The sequence below is a fragment of the Oreochromis aureus genome, linkage group 4 (assembly GCF_013358895.1).
Source record: "Oreochromis aureus strain Israel breed Guangdong linkage group 4, ZZ_aureus, whole genome shotgun sequence".
In the NCBI taxonomy this organism is placed as follows: Eukaryota; Metazoa; Chordata; class Actinopteri; order Cichliformes; family Cichlidae; genus Oreochromis; species Oreochromis aureus.
In genome coordinates this window covers 30,100,339-30,113,036 of record NC_052945.1, presented here as the reverse complement: position 1 = coordinate 30,113,036, position 12,698 = coordinate 30,100,339, and the positions used below count along the sequence as shown (strand labels likewise).

At 40.9% G+C, this 12,698-nt stretch overlaps 1 protein-coding gene across 9 annotated transcripts in view; it reads right to left on the bottom strand.

Moving 5' to 3' along the window:
* Positions 1-4,803: 4,803 nt before the first annotated feature.
* nfixb (nuclear factor I/Xb) overlaps positions 4,804-12,698 on the bottom strand; it is a 143,018-nt gene continuing 135,123 nt past the window's right edge. For all 9 annotated transcript variants that reach the window (XM_039611003.1, XM_039611006.1, XM_039611004.1 and 6 more), the window contains one exon: positions 4,804-11,703. The gene's annotated coding sequence lies outside the window, so the exon portion shown is untranslated. The remainder of the gene's footprint in view (positions 11,704-12,698) is intronic.

The following is a 12,698-nucleotide window of genomic DNA, read 5'->3' as shown; positions in this document are numbered from 1 at the left end:
CTCAGTGCTGGTGAATTTTTTTGAGTCTTCCACTTGACTTTTTTGTTCCATAACCCTCAGGGTCATTAAAAAAATTCCAAATAACCGTCTTAGTGCATCCCACCTTAGCAGTGATAGCCGGCTGCGAGAGACCCTGCTTATGCAGTTCAACAACCCGACTACGTTCGAAAGGGAAAGTTGCCTTTGCCATCAGAACGTCATGACAGTGTGACTACCTGACAGAAAATGACACTGAATCCACATTTTTGCACAGATTTGGCCTTTTAAAGGCGTGTGGTCCTAAACTTTTGATCAGCTGTAAAACAGCCTGTTTCCAATAAATTGCATGTTCATAAAAATGTTTTGTCACTCTCTCATTTCTTCTTGTTGCATATTGAAGCTCTACTTGGAACCTTGTTAAGCTCCAACCATGCAAAATATGATTTTTTTTCAAATGGTCTTAAACTTTTGATTGGGACTGTATCAATCCCTTTAACAGTTATCACTGTCTTATCAATACATTCCCTGGATTTGTGTAGTTTATTCTACACAAGATGAGTTGTAAGATGAGAAACTGCATCTCTCCATAGACGACAACAATTCACAAACTTCTTGATAGTTAACGGCTCGTTTATCACCGCTTCTTTATCGCCTCTCGATGCAGGACTTGCCATAGTAGTGCATCATTAGGTGGAAGTTTTTGTTCAGCTGTAAAGTAATCTCAAATTTTTTGAGTCACTCGCGTTTAACGTTGACCAAAACATTAAACGTTACTCTTAACTTCACGTAAGTACTGAAGCATCATACCAAGTAGTTCAGAATCCATTTAGTTACTAGGTGGGTCGTCTTTATGTCCAGATTTCTTCAGTTCTTCAGTAATTTTACTGTGTTCCTCAAGTGTGGCATTATACTTGGGTCAACTGCTCAGAAAATAAAGGCAACTCTCGGTCATCACAGTACAAAATAAAGTCAGTTAAGTGTTAAGGACACCAACCTCCCCAGTTAGAAATCAGAAACCTTTCTCAATCCATTTCATTTCACCTCCTTTGGTGTGAATGAAAGTGACACCAGGTGCACACGCCCATGAAGGGAATGCTTTTGCTGGTTCTGAACACAAACCATTGCTCTCTTTTGATCCTTCCTCACTGATTTTGCTCTAGTTTTGTTTTTTTTTGCTAAACTTCTACAGTCCTGTGTTGAACGTTCAGCTCCTCCAAGGTAAGCCTATGGTAACCAGATCTGCAGTTTCTCCAAGTTGTAAGAGTGTGGGGAGGATACCAGGGGACAGGGTGGTACTTAAGAAGAGCTGCACAGGGCTGTAGAAGATCATCAGCCCAGCTGCAGGACCGGTATCTGCTCCTTTATGCGGGGAAGAACAGGAGGAGCACTGCCAGAGCTCTACAGTATCACCTCCAACAGGATACTCGTGCATGTTAGATTAGATGGATTAGATAAAACTTTATTAATCCCTCAAGTGGGTTCCTCCGGGAAATTCTGTAATGTTCTGTTTGTGGTCAGAGTGTCAGAAACAGATTGCCTGCGGGTGGCTTGAGGGCCTAACAGCCTTTACTGGGACCTGTGCTCATAGATCAGTGTCCCCAGACCTAAATCCAACTGAGAACCTCTGTGATGTAGTGTATCAGTCCATCTGACGGTGCCACAGACTGTGGCTATATACCTGTATTTAAAAGTAGTGGCAGTATCAAAGAATTAGGTGATAGTAACTAGAGATGGACCGATCCGATATACAGTATCGGTATCCTGACCCAAATTACTGGATCTGATATCGGGGAGAAAAAAAAAGTAATCCGATCCATTAAATATCACAAAAGCACCTCACAAAACCCAGGTAGTGACCTTAGCACGTCGGAGCAGAGCAGCTGTTGTGTGCGAGACCTGTCGGCGGTCTGGAGTTCACACCGAAAGCATCTGGAGCCTCGCTATGTGCTGCCAGGCCTGGTGTTGTGCCAAGGTAGGCATCCCCGACAGAATTTGTTTCCCCTGCGTCGGGAGCGCACGCTGGGCTTTCCAAATCACAGACAAACAGTATCCCACATTCTTGATTTTTAGTTGACAAACACTTCTTATAACGACAAACTACTCCTGAAACTTTGGAGGTTTTAGCTCTTTATACAATAAAGTTACAGGAAGGTAAAAATAATTATCAGGCAAAATGTCCTTCGTTTGTTAAAATAATCCCGTCCGATACACGCGAGAACAATAAATGTATCATTTTCTGTTGTAACCCTCAAACTGAATGGTAATGTAACGACACTCAATTTTCACTTTTTCACAAACAAAACAAACACTTTTTTCATACTTGTGTTAAGTTTTGTATAGAAATTACACAAAATTCTGCCTCAGGTTAAATGTGATAGAAACAGCTCACACTGACATTCATCTTGCTAAAACATGAGTGTCGTGAGAAGCCGTGTTTGCATTTATTTCCACTGCTTTCCACTCTGGATGTCTATTTATGTTAAGCTTTAAGTATAAAAGGGTCCGTTCTACAACCTGTTTTTCTTTTGTCGAATATAAACATTATTTTGTGCTGATATTGCACTTCTTTTTTTCAGAACCAAAGACTTTTTGAAATCTGTATAAAATTGCATTTTAAATTATTTTTTGAATATTACTTTAAACACTGAGATTTAACGTTCTGCTAAAAGTTTAAATAACAAGATTAATATTGCTGAACTGCGATATATTTTGGGTGCAGTGTATAGAATACAATACAAGTGTAATAGAATAGCTTTAGTGTTTCGTCTTTTAAAATTTTAGGATGAACTTCTACAAAATCCAGCAAGATACTAAATTTTTTTGTAATTGATTATAAAAATAGACTATATCGGATTCATATCCGTATCGGCAGATATACAAATTTATGATATGGGTATTGGACCTTAAAAAAGTGGTATCATGCCATCTCTAGTAGTAACCAGTGATGGGAGTAACAGCGTTACTTTTTTTCAGTAACGAGTAATCTAACTAATTACTATTCCTATCGTTACAACGCCGTTACCGTTACTAACAAGAAAATGCGATGCGGTCGCGTTACTATTTTTCAACAAACAGACGGATGAAGCTGTCTTCAGCTTAGCGCACCTTGTATCAGTTGCACGGAAGTAGCTGTAAGTAATCTGGGCGCTACAGCTTTAAGCAGCTGCGCGCTCCCGCGGACGCCAATCACTTTCTGGCAGACGATCACATTTTGGCACAACACCTGTTGCTCAGGGGGGCAAAACAGTGGCATGTGTGCTGCTGTTTGACTGAGGAAGAATAAAGTAGTTGTGGTAAGCCAATCACATGACCACTTAAAGACAGAGCAACAAGGTAATATATACCAGTTTTTAAATTGTGTTGATAGGCCACGTAAAACCAGGGTCATGATAAACAATATATATGGTTTTTTTCCTGAATAGTTTCGTCACATTTACTGTCTAAGGACAGCGCTAGCGAGCACTCTCTGCTTATGACCAAAAAATTAAAAAACAGCCCGAACGACTAATCAAAAAATGATATGGCAACATGACATTTGGTTGTTTAGGAAGAGGGGGAAGTTTTAGGAGTGACAGCGAGAGAGAGAGAGAGAGCAGAAAAAGAGAGGCACGAGTTTTGAGATGTGAGAGATTTGTGACGTTTAGCGTGTTTGGAGTGTGTAGTTAATGTGTTGTCTTGTGTAGTTAGTGTGTGGTGTTGTGGATAGTTTTGTGTTGTGTGTCAGAACAATGAGGCGACTGCTGTCTCCAGGTAGAAACAGCAGTGATACACCTGCTGCTGTCAGACCTGCAGGTATCAGGCTGTGATGTTCTCCTTTATAATGGACAGAAATTATTCTTTTGGATTTTTTTGGGCACAAATAATTTGTGTGGCATCTTATTGAATGCAGAACACCTGATGGTTCTGTAAATAGTTTGAAATGGTTATAAAAAAGGGTAAAAGGTAAATGGCTGCAAATAACTTTGTTTGCAAAACTTGTGCATATGATTTTAAAATTGACAATTTATATTTGCATTTAAAGTTATGAAATATGATTCAATAAACATGTTTGTGGTTGTTACAGTAAAAAAAAATGTAACTTTCTACTCGGATTTTATGTTTTTTGTCTGATTTTAGATCAATTGTGTTAATACAGTATGTCAAAATGAAAACATAACTGTAAATTCAGACACATGAGGTTGTGCTGAAAAGGATGATAGCAAGCAAGGCAAAGTAAATCGTTTTTAAAGGTAAAATGCGGAGGGAAAATCAAAAGTAGTCAAAAATAGCCAATTATACCCTGGACCCCAGAGGGTTAAACATGTTTAACGCAAAGTAACGCAATAGTTACTTTTCAAGTAATTAATCACTTTTAGAATCTTGTAACTCAGTTACTTTTTTGAAGAAGTAACTAGTAACAATTAATTACTTTTTCAAAGTAACTTGCCCAACACTGGTAGTAACACATCAATTAAATCTGTATTTTTATTTTAAACTGAAGCCCAGTTTGAGCTGGAACAATGTGTTAGTAAATCCGACCCCAACGGCCCCGACCTCTGCAAACATCTTCCTGTTGAGTTTATGGGCTCAGTCCTAGAACAGCTCTGCTCTGTAAATTTGGTTGTTACCCAATTCCTACTAAAGTAGGAGTTGTTACCCAGCATCACATCTGGTCACATCTGGTTTCCAAAAACCTGCCAGCCACCAGTGCTACCCCTCGGCCTCCTAGTAGATGCATGTGCGGTATCCAATTTCCCCCAGCAGGCAGTTACACAGCATTTCTGTTCAGAGTGTTTCTCCTCTTGCAGAACTGACGAGGTAATAAAGACAGGCGACACAGGCAGATACAGTCAAGAACATCCTTTTATTCAATCAAGTAAAGGTGTTGCTCTTTTCAAACTGTGTTTTTATTATTATTATGGAAAAGAAACTGTAATTAACACATGCATTTCACCATGGGCTCTGGGAGGTGTGTCTGAGGATGGGACGCGGCTCTGACAGAGGGGAAGGAGGGGGAGGGGCACTTGCGGTGGGCGGGGTTTAGGGTGTGGCGGGGTTAGTCTAGCTTGGGAGCTCAGTCACTATATCGCTAAACAGCATCCTTAAAAAAAGTGATAGAAACTGAGCGAGGAAAACTTAAAAGTGAAACATGCTGACGGTTGGGCCACAGGGTCCGACTGGGCTCTTGAACGGTGCAGGGGTCGGATACTGCAGACACCCGCCTCTCGACTAAAGCACACACACACACACACACACACACACACACACACACACTCGCTCTGCTGTGTGACCTGTTCGTCTCTGATGTGGCTTCTCAGCTATGGCGCTTTCACTCGTCAAGGCTTCGCTGATAATACTGCTGCTGGCTTCATTCGCTTAACGCAAAAAAAAAGAAATTTAAAGGTTGCATATACTTCTTTTTTCTTCCTTTCTCTCGATTTTGCTGGTGGAACCTCACGGTGCTTACATCTAATGTTTACAGGATTTGGAACCACATGACTTTGGTGCATGGTGATGGATCGATAAGTCACATTTTATAAGAATTGTGCTGAATCTCAGTCTCTGTGCTGTGGCACCGCTCTGTTTTTAAGGTGCTTTCAGTCATTTTTCATGTTTTTTTCTTCTCTTTACAAGAGCTGTTCTCATTCAACCACTAGAAAGATGCATAACCAGGTCTTAATGCATCATCCATCAAGACAAAATAATAAAAAAAATTTGAAATTCAATTAAAAAATAGAAACAAGGAAACCTGCAAACGAACAAACCTGCCTACGCTAGCAGTCCTGCTGGTCACGCCCTCGCCTAAAGCCCAATAACACATTCCTCGTGCTTTTATCCCTCCACCTTTCTTTCTTTTTTTTAATCCTTTGCCCTTGTCCTCAGCACAGCCCAGAGCCCTGTGGTGTAACTTGTTCACTTACATTAGCTGTTTGAATGGAGAAGCTGAAGAAGATGGGTATGGTAATACAATGTGAAGCGTACAGACAAGAATAACATGTGAGCTAACTGCATTCTGCTCAGACAACAAAAGAAAAAAAAAAACCATTGCGTATTCTTCTTCTTTTTTTTTTTAACCCCGCCGTTCAGAGAAAAGGGAGAAAAGGAAGGAGGGGGGAAGGAAGTGGGAGAAGGGTACGCGGCTACAGACTACTCCAGTGTCCAAGATAGACAGACAACAAGATACAGAGGAAGAGAAGCAAGACAGAAAATATTCTTTTTTTTTTTTTAGGTTTTGTCTTTTTTTTTTTACGTCTTTTCTTAATTCAACAATAAAAAGAGGAACTAAATCACACCAATTTCCTTTAGTACTATGTATACTGCTTGAAAAAGCTCTGAAGATAGGAAGAGAAAGATACAGAAGAAGCATGAAGGAGGGGACTTTTTTTTTTAGATGGGCACTCAGGATTACAAGATGGAATCTGTGAACAAAAGGCACTTTTTAGGGACAACCTTTAAAGATGCTCTGAGTCTATAACACTACATCACCAAACAAATATTTATAATCATTTACAGCGGGGAAGGGGATTGGGGGAGGATGGTGGTGTGTGCATGTGTGTGTGCATGCATGTGTGTGTGTGTGTGTGTGTGGAGGGTTGGGATAGGGGGGTAGGGTTCACATTGTTGGTAAATTGATGACAGCACCCCCCCAGCCAGACAGAGGCCGCTAATTCCCTCTTTCTTTCTTTCTTTTTTTTTTTTTTAAACAAGAAGACATTTACATCAAAAAAACAAAATAAAATAAACATTTTTTTTAATTTCTATGGACGTCATCATTGGTGGTTTAGACTGGGGAATCCGTACTTGTGCATCTCCCAAAAATGGGGAAGATCTTGTCTTTGTCCCACGCTAGATGTGTTGGACACAACATGATGAAGAAAAAAAAGAAAGAAAAAAAACACAAGATCTGATGTGATTATCATTTTTTCCCTGTTTTTTTGTGCTGCAGTGGCGATAAAGTTCTGGGAGGAAAAATGCCTTTTGTCCTACAATGAACCTCTCACCCCCCCGCCCCCCTCCCTCGGTAAATACAAAAAGAGAAATAGAATAACGCACGTTTTCCTAAAATTTGCTTTTTTTATGATAACACTTAGTTCTTGTTTATTATTATTTATGTATAATAGAGACTGAATGTACTTTATTCTTTTACGAAAGCACCAGTTTTCATAGTGATATATATTTTACGAGTTGCAAAATTGTTCCTTCAGCCCTCCCACGGTTTTTGAAAACAAATGGATAGAAATGAAGTTTTTTTGTTTTTAAAAATGAACAAAAAAATGTAAAATAATTTCCCCAAACTTACTTACAAAGACTGGGATTTTTTTTCTTTTTTTTTCTCGCTGCTCTCATATTTAGAGTCCCAGAGCAGGTGGACTTTAAAACAAACAAAAGCCCCCCTCCCCCCAAAAAAGATGAAACAAAACAAAAAAAAAAGAAGAGGGTTTCCCTCTTTTTGTGTGACACCCTCAAACAATCGCTAACAAACAAACACAATTCCTCTACCAAGGCATTGCACATGGCTCAATCAACATACATCATTTAGTTTCAATAACAATACTTCCCATCAAGACAAGAAAGAAAACAACAAAACCTAATCTGCTTTATCTTTTTTTAACCTCAACTACGTCATCATCACTTGTTGTCTATGTGTCTACTGTTGCGTTTGCCGTCCTTTAGCTTTATGTCCTGTAACGCGGGTGTGAGCGGGTTTAGAAACTGGTACTTTAGCTCAAATCAGCTTTTTCTGTGTGTGTGGTTTTTTTCTGAGATGCATCCTATGACTGTGCGATGTACGCCATGCTTCAAAAAATAACTAGACTGCCACAGAGCTTATCTTGCAAATAAAAAAAGTATATATCTATAAATATATATGTGTATTATATATAAAGATGCTTGTGATTATCTAGTGAGCTGTCACCGTGTTTTTTTCTCCCCCTACTGACATAAATGATTTTTTTTCCACCATTCACTATAGCTTATATGTGAGAAAAAGAACCTGAATTCATGTTTGACAAATTGCATAATGGGAATACAGAGGCACTTCCATAGATTAGAAAAGAAATCACCTTTAGCCGTCGTTAATGTCTTACTCAGCGGAGCTAGATCTCTCTACGAAGCTGATGAGATGATCGCCATCGATTGGCCAGCTATGTCGCGCTTTTCCCTGCAGTGAAGAACGTGGCCAGGCAGTCCAGTTATTTTGTGAGGTTGGATGGGTGATTAGCTTTTTAGTAGGGCTAAATTTGTGGGCTGATTCTCTGTATAGTTGTAGATAATGATTGAAAGCATAAAGGCCTCCTCAGATTGTCTATCTCTAAGACTTCCCTTTGAATTCAGTCGGGCACGGGGGACGTGTTAGTAGTGAGTGGTCTTCGTAAGTCTGTGTGGAGATTGTTTTTTTTAAAGAAGTGGCGATCTGTGCTCTGCAAGTGTGATTCCATCCCAGTAATACATCCACTGATTTGCAATACTAAGTGGTGGTCGATCTATTGTAACCATTACAAAAAAAAGTCTGATAAGGTTGGCTGGCATGATTGTATTAGTGCAGTTTTTTGATCTATAAGGGCTCTTCCATTCACCATAGCTCAGGGGGAGTGCTGGTGCGTGTGTGTGCGTGTAAGTGTGTGTTGTGGGAATGCTATATCCAACACTACCAAGCAGCCTTTACCTGATCCTGTGCACCGGCGTTTAAACGGGCACACCCGTGATCCGTCCTACTGCTAAGCCTCGGCTCTCGTCCCCTCTCTCCAAAAACAGCCAGATATGTCACATATTCATTTTGCTCCGCAGTGTGGCCCCCTCTGCTCTTGGAGCAGCGGCTCGTCTGGGAGTGTAAACAACAGGGTAAACTTTAGGGAGACAGAAAGAAGAGCTACTCTCTCCTTTACTCTGGGTCCCATCTTCAGCAACCTTCCCTCCTCAGGTCTGTTTTCTATCACTCGTACATCCCCACCAGCAGCCACTAGCTGTACCTGGATCCAAATAGTAGGCGCGACTATTTTGTCTTCTTCCCCTGACCGTTACGGCCGAGCAGGCGATCTCCCAGAAAAATAAGCTTCCTGTGATTGTCAAAACCCTGCATTGTGTTGTCCTACAGGAGACGTTCATCTGGCACTGAGAACGAGCGAACCGCGTCAATGGAAAACAACTCTTTGGAAAATATGCTTGTTCGATGGAAGTCTGAGAAAATTCATACCACTCGTGTTGATATGGCGCCACAGCTAGCTGCCAGTTAGGTCACCTTCACATGAAGCAGCTAGCCTGGCTCTGTTCAAAGGTAACGAGGGTCCCCGAAATCGTGTGAATCTTCCTCCTTTCACCCCAAACAGTCGCAGCAGATCCCTGATTCTGCTGGAGGTTTCTTCCTGTTAGAGGGAAGTTTTTCCTTCCCAATGTCACCAAGCACTTGCTCATAGGGATCATATGATTACTGGGGTTTTCTCTGTATTATTGTAGGGTCTTTACCTTAAAATACTCAGCACCTTGAGGCAACTGGCATTGCGATTTGGCGTTATATAAATAAAATAAAATAAAATTGAATTAGTCAGGGTAGTTCCAATGTACTAGAATGGCAACTAAGGAAATATATCCTCCACCTCTGGTGGAAAGTGAGGCTAGAGCAGAAGTGCTGAAAACCTGGGCTTTTTCTAATGGCCAGCAGGGGGCGACTCCTCTGTTTGCAAAATGAAATCTGATTGTATCCAAGTCTATGAGGAAACGATCCTCCGTATCACTTCATTTCTGACCAAAAGACGTACTTTTGTAATAAATTTATGGTCTCAATCGCTAAACTGAAGTCTTCATTGATATAAACTCTGGCTGAATTTCTAGTGAAGCAGTTATGCTTTTGCATGTGGCTACCCTGTGTTCCCGGGTTTTAAGTCAAAGCCACAGTTAGCTTATGATGTCCAACTGCCAAAAAGCTCAACTTAACATATACAATCGACACTCGTTTCCCAGTGGATTACTTTCAAATGCTTTGTTCTTTCTAAGATTCTCACAGGCTTAACTCCAGGTTTTCACATGACACTGCATTCCAAAGCTACAAAACACCTGAGCTGCCGTCTAAACTGTCGCAGAGTTGATTTGAACACTCCCAAAAAAATGAGCAAATGGGTTCCAGGTCTAAACCCTCTTAAAACTGCTCATCTTTTGCATGGATACATAGATATAAAATCATCATATAATCAAAACGGTCACTGGGGGTGCAGGTTTGGTGGTTTTATTACCTTTGAACAGAACCAAGCCAGCTAACCTAAACCAAGCCAACCAGCTGTATGATGTAGTGGTATCAATCCCCTCATCTCAACTCCCTGGAAAAAAATACCAAATAAGCATATTTCCCAAACGTTTTTGCAAGCACTACTCGATCGGGGTTAGCTAACCACCCTGTCTCCACTGCTTCAACATACCGCTTCTGACTGTGTTTCTCTTTAAGGTGCTGTCATTCAAATACAAAACAATTATAAAATAGTACAAATCCAAAAAAGGAATAAATTCAAATAAGAGAACACACGAGAGATAATAAAATCATTCATCTACATTACATAAGGGCAAATTGGGAACCAATAGCTGCTGCCTATAGCTGTGAAGCTGTCAGTAATTATATAGTCACACTGTGATTTTCAGTGTGTGTGTGTGTGTGTGTCTGTGTGTGCACAATGTTTGGATATCTAATTAAGGTAGAAAGACTTCACTGGGCTTAAAAAATAAGAATGAAATAACACAACACCACCACCTATAAATACTACAACCTAAATGTGAGACTGGGCACGTGTGTGTATGTGTGTGTGTGTTTTCATACATGCTGTGGTCATGGCACAGACTGAGTGATTGTTCTGAATGTGTGTCATGCGGGGAGACATGAGAGTGAGCGGAGGCCAATGATCTGTCGAACTGAAAGATGGGGGTTGAGGACGTGTGAAGGCTTCTTGTACCTCGGGTTTGTTTCCTCTTTAAAACTTGTAAAATAGGCAAGTCTGGTTTACCTCCCATGCCTTGTAGGTAAATAGTGCACATCTTTAAGATTAGTGTTAATTGATTCAGCTTGTAGTGCAACCCTTAATCAAGTTTTGGCATGGTCACTAGTTAGTAGTAGGGTGAAAGGGGCTATTTTAGGTCATTCAGAAGGATAGAAACATTGGTCATTTGGATTTTGTTTTGAGTGATGACAGACATCACAGGAGCGTGGACTGCAGCTTTCCCTGGAAACCGAATTGCTTTGATTAGACTGTGACTTGAATTTGTATTTGCTAGACAACTGATTTTTCTAAGCCATTTGTTACACAATGCGTCTTTATAAAGTAGGAGAAGCCGACAGCTTTTCATCCTCAGGTTCCTCCTGCGCTGCTGTGCTGTGCTGGTTCGGTGGTTTGAGGAGAGATGCCTCCTTGCTGCTGCTGTCCCCTTACCCCCCCCCTTCTCCCTGTCATCCCGGCATCCTCTTGTCCATCTATTCGTCTTTCAACGTATCCATCTTTGCTCGAAACGGGTCCTGCCTCTGACTGTGTGTAAATAAGTCCAGAGTTCCACTAAAAGCGTCATGCTGCTGTAATTTCCTGCGTTGCTTGGTTACATTTTGTATCAGGTGAGACATACTGTCAGGGCCAGTCGGTGGGTTGGTTGGAGGACAATTATTATCCTGCGGGTTGTTTCTCTGTTTTTTTTGTTGTTGTTTTTCTATTTCTGATTGTAAAGAAAGAATTCTAGTTGCTGGTTTGCACACAGATCTTGTCAGAGGAACCAAGACTGAAAAAGAATAGAGAGGGAAAGACGGGATGAGATTATGTTAGTGACAAAAATAGTAAACAGCTTAAATAAACTTTATGCATTCCTGCACAAAATGTGACTCACTGTGTTTGTTCAAAATAAACTGGGATTACCACTTTGCAGCTGCATGCTTCCACCAACCAGTGAAGCTGCAGTTTACCTGCGTGTCTGACGCTTTACTGTTGGCCAGTAAAGGTTAGTGCAGTCAATCCTACCAAATGTTAAACATCATCACAATATTCTCTTCTGTTTCTTAGTTATCGCGTCAATAATGCCCATAAATGTGTTTGAAGAAAAATATGATGACCTGTTTGTTATGGAATGCTACCATCTTTTATTCTAACACACTGGTGTGAAAGTTAATTCGAGTAAATACACAAGAATTTGCAACAATTCCGAATCAGTTCATCCTTTAGTCTAAGTGAACATTCCTGCCAAATTAAAGGTGTTTTCTCACATGAGGTTGCTGTGACCTTCACCTCTGAGCATGGATGATCAACCTGAAAACAATGCCTCTAGCCACACCTGTCACCAGGGTATAGCTGTATAAAGAATGACCATCCAAAGAGCAACTGCACCACAAATGGTTTCTGAAAATGTCTGCACACCGTGTTGGCTTTTGGCTTCAGGGGGTTCCTCTAGTTTTTAAATACAGTGAATGACAGAACTGTCATCTGGGCCTCTAGCCCAGCTTATTACCATCGAGTCTGTTCATTTCTGGAGAGAAGTACAGTATGTCTTGAATTTGGCTGAGTAGTTAATAGCTCCTAATAGCCAAGCAGCAGCAGGGAGATAGCAGTCTGGCGCTCTCTGTCACTTGTGCCTTCTTCACGTTGAGTTTTCTTCTCCTCAGCATGAGCAAGGAGCAGAAATGGGTCACCGCCACTGTTGTTGGCTGCCCTGCTTGGCCTCCAGGATCTGGCACTGTGGCCTGTTGCACCAACATTCTAGAAGTCAAGCCTTGGAAACTACTC